Source organism: Venturia canescens, chromosome 8 (genome assembly GCF_019457755.1).
Source record: "Venturia canescens isolate UGA chromosome 8, ASM1945775v1, whole genome shotgun sequence".
Classification (NCBI taxonomy): Eukaryota; Metazoa; Arthropoda; class Insecta; order Hymenoptera; family Ichneumonidae; genus Venturia; species Venturia canescens.
In genome coordinates, this window is record NC_057428.1 from 2,645,490 (window position 1) to 2,661,216 (window position 15,727).

The following is a 15,727-nucleotide window of genomic DNA, read 5'->3' on the forward strand; positions in this document are numbered from 1 at the left end:
TTCCAAAAATTCGACTATCACTCTTTCGATTTATAAATTACCACAATCAGCAATACTGTGAATTTTATAATTTCGAATATATAATAACGAATGACAAAATATTAATGTTTTCAAAAAAGCGAAACACCGAAAAGTCGAACGGTTGAAATAGCGAAACACCGAAAATTCGAAGGATCAACATAGAGACAGTCTCTACAGCGCAAAGTATACATTTTTCATTTGTTACGCTTCCCAACGAGACCCACAGATGACACTACTTGTTGCACGGAGAAGTTATAATGGGTCGTAGGGTTTTTAGAGGTGGCGTGCTCTAGCGGCTAAAACGGGCAGGGTCTAGTACGTCACCGTCAGTTGGACCCCGCATTGTTCGCATATATCTATTGTGACGGTTTTTTATTTTTGACCGTCACTAAAGCATAGAGTATCGGAAGGAGAGCGCTCCCATAGCTCCTGCTCGATACTTCGGCCGAACGATTATCTCACAGGGCTTGCTTAGGGCGATAGTTTTGTTAATATTTTATTAATTTGCGTCTTGGAATACATTTTTTTTCATGTGAGTGATCCCGGGAAAGATAGAGAAAGAGAAAGGACTTCGCATTCTGTTGTTGATACAAGGACGAGGCAACGGAAATCTCACGGAAGGCTCGAGAATATTCGAGTTGGAAAATATTCGTTTAGCATCGAGGACTTGGTTGTTTTTCCATCGTTACGCCAGGACCGTCGTACCCGCCGGATTCTCCCGTCGACAATCATCGAACGGCGATCATCGCATCATTCTCGCGAGGTCCCGTAAATTATGCGAACTCCACGGTCCGTTTTCTTGCGTAAAAATATAATGGTCGAGCCAGGGGTAAAATGCATTAACATCGTGTGTAGCATTTCCCGATTTTCAAACTCATTCTGGGGCCCTGTCTAACGCTCGGACCAATTTTGTAATTGCGCCGGACCTGTCAATAATTTTCGGGAGTATTCGAAATTAGGAGAGGGGCGGGAGACAAAATCCTCGTTACGCGTAACGTTCTGGCTCTCGAGGAGATTCTCGTGAAGTATCGAACAGAGAGGACGTGTCGCGAAAATGGGAAGAAACACCGTGAGTTTCTTCCTTTTCACTTTCTGGTTTGGTTGGTGGGCCCTCGAACATCTTTCCCGGGTCATATTTTTCGTGATCTTGTATAATTAAAAGAATTACCGTCATTCTCTTGTGTTGAGAGAAATTTGGTCACGGTGACGACTCTGTCACGCGTTCCTTTGTCGGCTCTTTCGATTTCTGTTCCCGCGATCGCCCGTTTAGCTTTTCGCGTTAGTTAAAGTTAAATTTTGTGTCGAAGAGTAATCGTGGCCGTACTCGAGATCTCCAATTTTGGTTTCGTGTTTGGTAAATAATTGTTTCCGGTTGGCGTAAGTTGTTTCCCGGGCTGAAGGGTCGCGAAATTGTGTAATTGCATGCGCGTGTGAGTGACTGGGTCGGGATGATTTGACGCGAACAACGTTCGATAGCTCGACCGAGTAACCGAATATCGGGGGCTCGGTATTGCGAATAAAACATCGATAATTTCGTTTTCATCTTAAAATTTATTTTCTCGACCGTGAGTAGATCCACGGAGAGAATAAATTCGAGCTCGGTTTAGATTGTAGAGAATGTAGGATCCCGACCAATTTTGTGTGTGAGCGTGCGAGAATTTTGAGTGTGTGAGTTCGCGATTCTTCCCCCCGTGGTTCAGTAGAGACGCGTGATCGTTATATTTTCGTTATCCCGCGTTAATTCTTTCGATAAATTAAATTTGGGCAAATTCTTTTCTTGAGCGAAATAATGTAAATTTGTTTGCGACTGGAACTTATCCCGAGCGTGTGTATTTCCTTTGTCATTTTCCTTATATTTTTCGACTTTAAGATTAAATTTGTTATTATTATTTCCAAACGTAATTTTTGTGTTTTAATTATTCTCGAGGTCACCCCGCCCATCCCGCTGATCGCAAGCTGGTCAACTTTACGTCTCTCTCTCTTTGCCGTCGAGTCGCTTTGCGACTGGCGCCCAACCTTAAAATTTCCATCTTAGATTTTGTTTAAAATCGACGGGAAAGAGAGCCAGACTTTTGTGGCATTTTTCGGGGCTTGGAAAAATTCGTCACACTATATATTAGGGTGGCCCTTAATATGGGTAAAAATAAAATTGATCGCGCCGCCCCCCAAAACGGTTCCAAATGATAAGAAAAAAAATCTACGCAAAGCCGCAGCTATATGTCCAGTAAGAGGAAGACGTGCCTGTAAACATGAACTTGGATTTAAATATCAATGTTTCTGCATGATTGGAGAAACTTGGATTTTTTAAATCTGGTTTATGTGTCAATTTTTTTTTCCTCCTTTTCCAAGCTATTGTATATTAGTACTCAATATACAGATCAAATAATAAGGTCTTCCATACTACACTAACGAAAAACATTAAAGGGTCAAAAGATTTTTCCGAATTTTTAGTAATTTTTCAAAATGTTGTATTTCAGTGAAAAATGGTCGTATCGAGGTCTAAAAAAACGCATTTTGAAGCTTCAAGTTTATAATTTCGAGATTTTAAGACGAAAATAATTCAGAGCTACATGTTCTGCGGAATTTTGAGAAACATTGTGAGAAAAAAATTTGCAAATTGTTATTTTTTTTTTTTCAACTCCACAAGCTTAGAATTTTTTTTTCCAACTAAGCAATGGTATGGACCGGATAACTGGTTTATTCAGCTTCAATTGGCTTTTTTTAAAACTTTGATAGGACCGTTTTTTGCTAAGATGTTAAACTTTGAATCAAGAAGGACCCTTTTGTCTTTGATCGACGATATCTCGGCAACCAATGGTCGCACAGGAAATTCAAGGGCAGTTCTGAAAACTGGAATGAATGTTCTACAAGGTTCCGTTGCAATTTTGAAGACGAATGTTTTCTTTCATCCTTGTCGTGCATTTAAAAAACAGGAAAAAAAGTAATTTATTGTTTTTCAGAAGACCTCAATGTTGGAAGCCTGAAGAAAAAAATCAATTTTCAATCAAAAACTTTCGGAAATTTTTTTTGTAATATTTCAACCTTATTTATGGGAAAAATGTGGAAAAAACTTAGAAATTTTTTATTTTCCATTTTTGTCATGATCATGACTCGTTTAACGTAAAAAACGTTACCCTTTGTTATTTTTTGAAGGAATATTTCCTGGTTTGTGAGGATGGAATCGTGGATAATTGTATGGCCGGGTGAAAGAAAAATAGAATGAAGGCGAAGCTGTAGATTTCCGTGTAAAAATTAGTCAAAAATATCACAGTTTTATTCAGATCGAAGAGTTCACAATCGAAGTATCTCGAAGAGTCCACAGGTGGCCAATATGGCGGAGAGGTGTTCGAAGAGAGCCGTTACGAATTCGGTTCCGATAGTGAAGGAGAACTTTAGATAATGCCGGAAAACAATCGGAGTGAACGGTTTAATTCCACGGGCGTAAATCGCAAGACTAAAACGCGCACTCAATTGAATTAGAAAACGAATGATTGAAGATTAGGAAGTAGAGCTAATTAAGAAGCACGTGGTGTCTTGCACAACGTACCGAACCGAAGAGGAGAGATTTCGTAATGAAATTAGCCGAAGGAATTCAGTAATAATTTCCCGAATATTGTCCCAAAGTGCCACGGTTGTAAGGCGCAACACTCCCGATGAAAGTGAAGGTAGAAGAGTAAAAAATTATGAAGAGAGCCGATGATTAGTCCGAAGTGCGAGGATCACTATCGATCCGTCGCGTACCGAAATCCGTGGAAGAAGGGCTTAGAAAAACGCCGGTGAGCTACCGGCAAGTATAGCACGAAGGAGGGGAGCGCGCGCAGAGAGCACGGCACCGCCGAGCTCAAGCGAGAGACCAACCGTGCACTGAGGGCCCCACGCGAGAGAACGGCGAACCATGCCCTTTTCTGAACATACTCCCCGCCTTCGGCAACGGGTGTTGTCGAAGAGATGACCGGAAGGAGGCATGACTTGCTGCTTGAAGGTTGATGAGGTTGGGCGAAGTGTGACGACTCGGGTGAGTTCGTCTTCCCTTGGGTGAAGGGAGACAACTCTGGCGAGCGGCCACTTTGACGGAGGAGGTCGTTCGTCCGTGATGAGGACCAGGGAGCCAGCCTGAATGTCGTTCCGAAGATGACGCCACCTTGAAGTGGCTAGACCGTATTGGAGATAGTCCGATGACCAGCGCTGCCAGATCAGCTGGAATTTTCGTTGAATCTGGGCCCAGCGCGGAAAACTTTATCTCCGGAGTTGAAGTAAGCGAAGGTTCCGGCACAGAATTGAGGGCCCCGCCGAGGAAGAAGTGGCCAGGAGTCAGGGCAGAGAAGTCATCCGGATCATCTGACATGGCGCCCAGCGGCCGTGAATTTAGTACTGACTCGACTTGCGTAAGAAGAGTTGTAAATTCTTCGTACGCAAGGAAGAGTCCCCGATTACCCGCTGAAGATGATGTTTGGCCGATGGTACTGCGGCCTCCCATTTTCCTCCCATATGTAGAGCCGAAGGAGGGTTGAAGGACCACCGCGTTCCGATGTTTGTAAGTGATGAAATTATGTGTGGCATTTCTGCCGCACTTTCTCTGAAGAGTCCTCGAAGTTGAGCATCGGCTCCGATGAAGTTAGTACCGCAGTAGCTATAGAGCGTATGACAGACGCCTCGGCGTCCCGTAAACCGTTGAAAGGCAGCGATGAACGCGTCAGAAGTATGATTTATCACTAGTTCTAAGTGAACAGCTGAAGTTTCGAAGCAGACGAAGACGGTCAAATACCCCTTGCAGGCTTTGGCGCGCGTCAGCGATGACGAGCGTCGTGAACATCGAATGACGCGGAAGGATAGCCGGATGTTTTGCTCCCGAATTTAGAATTGAATGCTGTAGGCATCCCCCGACGCGAAGAGTTCCAAGTGAATCGATGAAGGGAGTCAAGGCCGACAGGAAATGACCCCGAGCCAGAAAATTTCCGCTTGAGAGTGATCGAAGTTCCGCAGAGAAGTGAGCCGAATGCGTTTGTAACACCCAGAAGAGCCTTGCTTGTTCAAGATCGTCTGGAGTGAGCTGTATATCCGTCAGAGACGGTGAAGAGCGCTTGAACCGATGAAGAGCCCGTTGACACATTGCCGTGATGCGTAGAAGTCGTGTCAGTGAAGAATATCGATTGACTAGGTCCCAAATATCGCCGATGGGTCCGACATTGGACGCGAAGATATCCGGGCAGATGTTCGAGTGGAGCGTCCGTTGGAAGGTTCCTGGTCGTACCGGCCAAGCTTCTGGAGAATTGGTTAACCAAGTTGGTCCGGACCACCAGTGAGTATGCTGAGATAATTGAAAAGGAGTCATTTCTCGTGAAGCACAATCCGCTGGATTTTCCTTTCCCGAGATGAAGCGTTACTGAAGTCAATCCGTCTGGAGATGATGATTGAAGATAAACCACAGCAGCCATGGCTAGCTGCGAAGTGTCAGAAAACCCATGAAGTTCGACCGAGTCCGTTGGAGACGAATGTAGCCACCGAGGAAGCGAAATGAGGGGTAAATCGCTTGAACTTTCGCGAAATTGCCACCACCGAAGTTGAAGTCATTCCGGGAGAAGGTCGTCCCACTGCAGTTTGGCGAGCCAGAGCTCCTGCATGAAGATTTTGGCTGTAATAATTACCGGAGAAATAAAACCAAGGGGATCGAACAAGGAAGCAGTTTCCGAAAGGGCGATCCGCTTAGTTATTGTTGAAGCGAAGTTTGCTGAAGATTGAACCGAAACACATCCTTGATTGGATTCCAGACTAGGCCCAAAAGCTTCGTCGTCGAATCCTCCGATTTAATCGAAACTGCTTCAGGTTGTAAGGCTGAAGAGTCAAGATGTTGAAGAGCCGTTGGTGAATTCGAAGTCCATTTCTGAAGTGGAAGGCCACCGCGAGCACAGATCCTTTGAAGTTGAAGGGAAACGTCATCCTCGATTGAGGCGTGATGAAGGGATGCCGGAGTAGCGGTAGTGTCCGATATTGGTCCGAGTACGATCCATCCGAACAGCGTTCGTTGCGCGATTGGTTCAGAAGGAAGGCTTTTTATGACTTCTGATTCGATGAGTTTGCCGTAGGAATCGGCTCCGATGCTAAGATCGATGGGCCGAGGTTGAAGAAAATCCGGATCGGCTGGCTGTAAGCCGTTGAGGTGATGCCAAGATTGCCGTCCCGTTGATGTGAATGAAGGAAGAGACGTGGTTAGAACCCGGAGGATGAATGCAGTGGCCGAGAAGGAAGCCGAGAAGTTGTGAAGAGACGAGAGGTGAGCGGTGACTACTCCCCGCGTGCGCCCAGTTCGTTGATTGCCGAGGCTTAATACATTTAATGACGCCAATTGGCGCTTCAACTGCAAAGATTGCACTATGCGTTCTGAAATGAACGAAAGTTCAGAACCGGGATCAATGAGAATCCGTATGGCTGAAGTGTAACCGGAAGATGAAGAAATGAGCGCGAAGCAAGTTACCAAAGACACTGATGGCCGATTGAATGACGCTACGGTGGAGTTGGCTAGAAGTACGGTCGAAGTGTTCGTTAGAACGAAGGTTGCAGTTGAAGTGTCCGATAGGTTGAGCTGTGTGATGGCTAAATCTCAAGAAGTAGTAAAGGCCGACTCCTCACGTACGTTATCGGCGAAACCGCTGATGCACTGGAAAGTGCTGTAGAGACCAGGAATGCAACGTTCGACTCTTGCTTGAACCGTAGTCATGATTGGTTAACCCGCGCGAAAATGTTCAGAACCAATGACACATGACTAGCGCGTTGCAAACGAAGAAAAACGAAGAACAGCGCGAAAAATCGTAGAAAACGAACGAAGGCTGGAGCATTCCGTAGAGCACCGTAGAAGCGATGAGAGATCACTATACATGATGAAGCGTACGTCGAGACCGGAAGATAACCAATAAACTTGTTTGAATTGTTCGAAAGAGACCCGCGAATATTTCATTTGCGAAGCAGCAGCGGGATGCTCTCACATAGCCGAGAAGTTCGTTAACCGGAAGGCGATAGTCGAAGTATTGCCGAACTTCTTCGAAGGAATACACTGTATTAATCCCACAATTCGCCCAGAAGTGCCACGGTTGTAAGTCGTGAACACTCCCGATTGCAAACCAGAATGAAGACGAATCGTTCGAAGAAACCCCGAAAAGTTAGCGGCACAAGAATCATACTTGATCCGTCGCAACAATAAAGGAATAGCCCGAACAAATATAATGAAGTACCCCCCAAGTATTTCCGCAGTGCTGCTATTGTAAGTCGCAACGCTCCCGATACACTTTGGAAAGTCGTAGAAACGAAAAAAGAAGTCTGTAATAACCCGTAGGGTACCGTAGAAGCACAGCAGAATCACTTTTTGCGATGATGTGCACGGAGAGACCGGAAGAGAGCCAGTGAGTTTGATTGAGATGTCCGAAAAAGGCTGTTAGAATAAAGACACTCGTGAACCGCGGTCGTTAACACGCGAAACTCGAAGGAAAAAATGTTATTGTTCGAAGAGTCCGTAACGAATGAAGGTTGAGCGAAGCTATGCGAAGCTTAGCACTCGCGAAGCGCGGTGAATCACACGCGAACCCGAATGAAAATGTCAATGTTCGAAAAGCCCGAAGAAAGACTGTTGAGCGAGGCTGTATGAATTTTAGCACTCGCGAACCGCGGTGAACCAAAAAAAGAAATGAGGACATCCCGGAGGGATGTCCGAGAAGGCTCGTAATTGTTTGAAAAATAATCACTACCGAGACTGTGTTGAACGCGATCGAACGAAGTCGATTTCCGAAGCACGTAACTATAGCCAAGGAGTCAGAACAATTCCTGCCTGGCTGACGCTCAGAAAGTGAGAGAAGGGAGCGAAGAACGTTCCAGAAGCGGAATGAAAGAGACGAAGACAGAGCTACGAAGATCCGCACAAGGCGGAGATCGAAACCGGCTCGCGCGCGCACAACACGTGGTTTAACTCACGCGAGTTCACGTTAGGTTCTCACTAATGAAGATCAACCGTTGTTCTTTTTAGAAGTCCGAAAATTTTAAACACGAAGCATACCGAAAATGTTTTGAACATCGATGAAGTCAACCGAAAAGTATCGCGGCGAATTAGTCGCCCCAGATGTCCGAAAATGCAACGACGTCGGTAGAGAAATATCGCGGCGAATCACTCGCGAAAATATTTGAAGAGGCGACGAAGTCGACCGAAGAATATCGCGACGAATCACTCGCGAAAATGCCTGAAGAAAATCACGAAGTCGAAATGAAAATATCGCGGCGAATCGCTCGCGGAAAAGTCTGAAGAAACCAGGAAGTCGAATTGAAAATATCGCGGCGGATCGCTCGCAAAAAATGTATGAACAAGCGACGAAGTCGACCGAAGAATATCGCGGCGAATCACTCGCGAAAATGCCTGAAGAAAATCACGAAGTCGAAATGAAAATATCGCGGCGCATCGCTCGCGGAAAAGTCTGAAGAAACCAGGAAGTCGAATTGAAAATATCGCGGCGGATCGCTCGCAAAAAATGTATGAACAAGCGACGAAGTCGACCGAAGAATATCGCGGCGAATCACTCGCGAAAATGCCTGAAGAAAATCACGAAGTCAAAATGAAAATCTCGCGGCGAATCGCTCGCGGAAAAGTCTGAAGAAACCAGGAAGTCGAATTGAAAATATCGCGACGATCACTCGCGAAGAATGTTGATGATCGACGAAGTCGAACGAAGGTGCCGCGGAGAAACACTCACGTAAATGTCTGAAGAAAGGCGAAGACAATGTCTGAATTATCGCGGCGAAAACACTCGCGAAAAATGTTTGAAGAGGCGACGAAGTCAAATTGAAATATCGCGGTGACTCACTCGCGACAATGTTTGAAGAGCGCAAAGACAATGACTGAAATATCGCGGCGAAAGCACTCGCGAAAACAGTTCGAAAATATCCGACGAAAACGACTGTATGGAATCGCGGCGAAAGCACTCGCGAAAACCGTACGAAAAATGTCCGACGAGGTCGACTGTATTATATCGCGGCGAAAGCACTCGCGAAAACAGTTCGAAAATGTCCAAGGAATTCGACTGTATTATATCGCGGCGAAAGCACTCGCGAAAACAGTTCGAAAATGTCCGAAGAAGTCGACTGTATTATATCGCGGCGAAAGCACCCCCGAAAACAGTTCGAAAATGCCCGAAGAAGTCGACTGTATGATATCGCAGCGAGAGCACTCGCGACAACAGTTCGAAAATGTCCGAAGAAGTAGACTGTATTATATCGCGGCGAAAGCACTCGCGAAAACAGTTCGAAAATGTCCAAAGAAGTCGACTATAGTACATCGCGGAGAAAGCACTCGCGAAAACAGTTCGAAAATGCCCGAAGAAGTCGACTGTATGATATCGCGGCGAGAGCACTCGCGACAACAGTTCGAAAATGTCCGACGAAATCGATGAAAAGATCGCGGCGAAATCACACGCGAGAATGTTCAAGAAAGTCCGACGAAGTCGAATGAGAAAATCGCGGCGAAATCACTCGCGAAATAAGTCCGAGAATATTCCAAGAAGTCGATGAAAAGATCGCGGCGAAATCACTCGCGAGAATGCTCAAAAGAAAGTCTGACGAAGTCGATTGAGAAAATCGCGGCGAAATCACTCGCGAAATAAGTCCGAGAATATTCGAAGAAGTCGATGAAAAGATCGCGGCGAAATCACACGCGAGAATGTTCAAAAGAAAGTCCGACGAAGTCGATTGAGAAAATCGCGGCGAAATCACTCGCGAGAATGTTCAATGTTGCGAGAGTAATCCTTCAAGGATCACTCCCGAGAATATATCAGTGAATGTGAATAAGCGAAGCACTTCCTATGCAAAGAGTTTACAGTACTTACAGCCAGAAGATTGCGCGAGAAGTGAGAAAACAGCGCGACTCCTTTGTTGAGCCCAGTCGACTTATACAGTGAAGGATCGAAGTAGTCCGGTGAGAATATTGTTACGAAGTGAGAAGTGAGAGCGAAGAACGTTCTGGAGGCTTTGCGTGAGAGACGGAGATAGCACTACGAAGATCCGCACAAAGCGGAGGTCGATACCGAGCCCGCGCGCGCGCGACCACGTGCTTCGCAACCACGAGATTTTCACCACACTGAATCATTTGAAAGACACCGAGTTTTTTATTCACTGAAGTCCGACTCACTATGAAGTTTGTTCCGGAAAAAATGCAAAAATTCCACGAATTCCAACTCACTATCCGGCTCGAAGGACCATGTTATTTTTTGAAGGAATATTTCCTGGTTTGTGAGGATGGAATCGTGGATAATTGTATGGCCGGGTGAAAGAAAAATAGAATGAAGGCGAAGCTGTAGATATCCGTGTAAAAATTAGTCAAAAATATCACAGTTTTATTCAGATCGACGAGTTCACAATCGAAGTATCTCGAAGAGTCCACAGGTGGCCAATATGGCGGAGAGGTGTTCGAAGAGAGCCGTTACGAATTCGGTTCCGATAGTGAAGGAGAACTTTAGATAATGCCGGAAAACAATCGAAGTGAACGGTTTAATTCCACGGGCGTAAATCGCAAGACTAAAACGCGCACTCAATTGAATTAGAAAACGAATGATTGAAGATTAGGAAGTAGAGCTAATTAAGAAGCACGTGGTGTCTTGCACAACGTACCGAACCGAAGAGGAGAGATTTCGTAATGCTGACCGGGTTCAAAATTCGTCATGTCGTACTAAATTTGCAGCCTCGTAGAATGGCAATAAATTCGAAATTTTGTCACAAAAAATATGAATTTTTTTTCTCAATATCGTCATTATCAAGAGACTCGGTAGAGTCTGGGGACAAGTACATTGACAGCCCTGTCGTCTGCTGGCCCGAGGCTCTCGCCGAGTATACTTTCTCTGAATAAAACGATTTGCCGTGGTGGGGGTAAAATTGGCAAGTGATTTTTTTGAATTACCGAAGTTATGAGTCATCTGAGGCTTTAAAAATCGAACTTTCAGTTAATTAAGAAATTCTCTTTAGATTGCTCCCAAAATCAACACGATCGGTGGCGTAATTGCTGAGAAAAAACTTTGCACGGGCTCAAGATTATGCAAAAGTTACTGACACATCACGAGTTCGACGTATACGTATACGCGTTTTGACGTAGTTAATGGTAGTAGAGTTGTTGCCTCTACGCATTCTGATTGGCTCAACGATGTCGGCTCTTCTAGCTGCTAGGCCGACCGCGGGTGAGGCTCAAGTGTTAGAAGGCCTCAAATAGCGAACAGGCATTCTGCATATCTATATATGCGTTATACAGAATGCCTGTTCGCCATTTTAGGCCTTCTAACTTTTGAGTCTTACCCCGACCGCGCTCAGACTCCGTGAATATTATATATATATATAAATCATGTGTCAGTTTTCGATCATCGTATAAACGAATGGAGTTTTGACATTATGGAATGCGTGTGGGATAAATAAAAAAAAACTTTCGTCATCCAACGAAGTGCATAGTACTAAAACCTGTGGAATGCTAAACTAAACCGGTATAAAAGCAGTCGCGTAAATGTAGTCTGTGATCTGTCGTGTGTAAAAAAGAATAAAATAAAAATGAAATGCATGTCGACGAAACTTTTTAAGATTTCATTAATTCGTTTGACTGAAAATAAGTTTATCATTTATATCATTTGTAAATACGTTATATGATATCAATACATCGATACGCACATCCGAAACCACCTGAAACTTGTTTTCATACTGAACGTCATTTTGACAGGTGAGGTTATAATCCACAAAGTGCTGTTGTGTGCAGACTCTAATTAATAAATGAAAATGGTTAGTGAAAAGTGGTTAATATTTATTTTGTTAAAACTTGTGATATACTAAACCGGTATAAAAGCAGCCGCGTAAATGTAGACTATGATCTGTGTGTGCTAAAAAATATGAAAAAATGCGCGATGCATATGTCAACGAAACTTTTCAAGATTTCATTATTTCGTTCGATTGGAAATAAGTGTCAACTGAGATAATCTTTCAATTAAACCAGAGTTCGCGGAATATTGTCCAGTGTAAATATATCATCAGTTGCGTGATAACATATCATATGTAATAATGTAGGTCATATATACGAGTTCCCTTTGATAGCTGTGTGGTAACGAACCGGCCGGGGTTTGACGTTACGAAGTGCGGGACAAATGTAACAAACGTTCGCATAGTTAGAGAATAATATAAATAAGGCAAATCAGTTTATCGAAAATAGGTCTGGAAGTTGTAAGAAAAAATGTTCGTCAACCTATAACGTCAAATTTTCTTTTTGCGGTCTGAAATATTATGGTTGATATTTAATAAAACAAGAACACACAGAACTGTTAGTATATATAATGTGAGAAACTCCAATCGAATAAATGTTTTCTAATTTATTTCTTGTGTCATCATTATTTTTGGATATTCCCATTTTTTGCTTCCTATTGAGTTTGGCTCTGCTCTATCCGATCCTTGTTTTGACTCCATCGGTTTGCAGCGGATGGATACATATTATTAATTGGTTTCCTAATATGTGTCCTATGATTTTCTAATATTTCTTCATGCTGATTGTGGTAACGTAATTCAAGTGGTTTCCGACTATGATCATCAATCGCACATTTTGTACAACAGATTCTCAAAACCGTTTCTGGTCTTGATATAAGTGTAGTTATTCTTTTTCCACCTGGTCTGTCGAGTAATAAATTTTGAAACTTGTTCCAAAAAGTCTTTGCATGCTTTTTTTCCTGATAATATGAAAAGTTGAATCTTCGGAATGCGGTAGGCAAACACAAATATTGACAACAATACTTATGAAATGACGTGTATGTTGAGTATTCCTATTCTGCAAACTGCAAATGTGGAATTATTGGTGAAAACATTCATTACGATAAGTGTACAGTTGCTCAGTTTTGGATGCGATTGAGTATAATGCCTGCCAACATCATGGAAACCTATAGAATTTCTGAATGTTATGTGCGCTATGTCATTTTAATGTAACATCATGACTTTGAACAACTTTTCACTATAATACTATATAGATTTGGATCATTGAAATATAGCAAAAATCTGCAAACTATAAAATTCATATATTTTGCCATTCATTTTACTTTTTGACTCTCACTGCAACATAAATATGAAGTGAAAAATTCATTAGAAAAGTCTTCAGTTGCTCATTAATGCTTTGAAATTTGATTTGAAATTGAATGAAAATGATTTGAAATTGCTGTTTTCGAAACTCATTGCGCAGATACATTGAATTGCAGCAGATAGCTGCGAACTTTAAAATTTCTGTGGATGAATATATGTGCTAAGTATCACTTCCTATCTTTAATTATGGTAATATGTAATGGAACTTGATTCAGCAAGTTTTAAAGTGTTTCTTTTCAAATAGTATTGAAGTTTGTATTACTGCGGTATGGAGCGAATACCTTCAAATTTTGATATTTTTGTGTCGCAGCATGTGTGCCTATCACTTTAATTTTTTACTCCAACAGTAACATGTAATTTCAAAAATTCATCACAAAAGTTTTCATCTTTATTATTTAACTTAATTTTCCTTTTTCTAAATTCCATGCTAAATTTCTTAATTTCTAAATTTATTTCTAAATTATCCTGAAATAAAATTGTTTTCCTCCACAAGCAATGCAGGTACCTTAAACGTCTTTGATTTCCGTTGCTCTGTTGAATTAAGTACGCTCAGTTTTTTTTGCTTCTTTGAGTTCTGACATAATAAATGTTTCCGGGTGCCTTTTATATGCAACTATCAAACTGTAGATAATTGGATCTCAGCGGCCACTTCCAAACTTTGGAAATATATTTCATCAGGGGCATGTTTTGGACGACACGAAAACGTCTAGATTCAGAATGCAAAAGCGACATTTAAAAATGGCCAATTCTGTTGGATTTGTTGTGTCTTGAATTTGATCTGTCTTTCCTCTTTTCCTTTCTTTTTTCTTACGTTATAAGCCGGAAATCATATCTTAGCCCGCAACACGCATTGCTACATGCTCTTGTGTTCCCAATGGACAAAACATATTAGAAGACAAGGGGAAAAATCGGCAAAGTCCAAGAATAGATCTGTGACGAAATATTTCCAGTACAATTCCGACGAAATTTAGGTCTTTTTTCGTGGAAACCAACGTTATAAGCCGAAAACCATATCCCGGCCTCCAACCCGCTTTCGACCGTGCTCTTTGGTTTCTAATTGTCAAAACATATTAGAGTACGAAGAAAAAAATTGCCAAAGTCCAAGGACAGACCTGTGACGAAATATTTTCAGTTGGTCTATATTTTGATTTGTTTTCGAATGAGCAATTTGAATAAAAAGTGATGGGCCGGACAAGTTCGTTTAAGACGTATTTGAACATAATTTGTACCGATCCAAACAAAGTTGAATGTTGTGAATAATACCAGGGGATCCTGAAAATCGGAGGGGAATCGATTCTTTAAAGTGTGTACCTTGTTGAAGTAACGAATGACTTTCATGTGAATTTTTAATGATTTCATTTCCATTAATTTTTTAGTAATTTTGATAAAACGTTGTGAGCCCGACAAGGATTCTCAACGCTCATTTGTCGCCGGAGATTATATTTCGAATAACTGATAAATACTTGACCTCGAATTGATATAATACATTTTAGTACTGCACGTAACTTCCGTTATGACTTTTTTTTTTCATTAACTTTTTTCTTGAAAATAATTATCATGAGTTTCAATTAAAGTTTCCGATTTGTTCAATAAATATTCCAAATTATCAATAAAAACTTGGCCTCTAATTGATATCATACATTTTTATACTGCATGTAACTTGGATAGTACATTTTTCAATTTGTTCAATATTTATGAATTTTTTTGAACTTTTCAATTTTTCGTTTATTGATTCTATAGAATTTTTTTCCTGGTTCTGAATCTTTTTTCTATGTCATCCAGAAACAAGGGACCATCAATGTACTTGTCCCAACCTTTTTTTCCCAAGGGTTATATATTACCATAATCAAAGATAAGGGGTGATCCGTCGCAAATATATTTATCCACAAAAATTTCAGAGTTCGCAGGTATCTGCTGCGGTTCAATGTATCTGCGCAATGAGCTTCGAAGACAGCAATTTCAAATCTATCCATAAATGAGCAACTGAAGACTTTTATAATCAATTTTTTAATTAGAATAACTACACACTATACCAAGACCAGATTTTTTTTTGAAAATCTGATTTATAAAATGTGCAATTCAAGATCATGGTTAGAAACCTCTCGAATCATGTTACCACAATCATCATGAAGGAGTAGAAAATCATAGGACGCATATTAGGGAACGAATTAATAATATGAATCGATCCGCTGTAAACCGCAACTCAAATGGTAACTTTTTTCAATTTATTAGAAAATACTTGGCCTCGAATTGATATAATAAATTTTAATGCTGCACGTAAATTAGATGGAATTTTTTTAAATTGATTTAGCTCTTCGAATCAATTAAGAAGAATGAGGCATCGGTTTCCAAAATGATTTCAAGCGCGATTTTTCGGTTTTTATTTTTTACTTGTTATTTAATTCTTTTAACACTTTAAAAAATAGATACAGTTTAGTTTTTTTTAAAGATAATGCTTTTTCAAGATTTGTGAAATTTTTTTCGAATTGTTCTGTATTTTTTTTATACAATAATTTTTTTGCCCATTTTTTATAAAAATTTTGTTTTAAAGTTTTTTTCATGGATGGAATTATCAGCAAACGAGGGA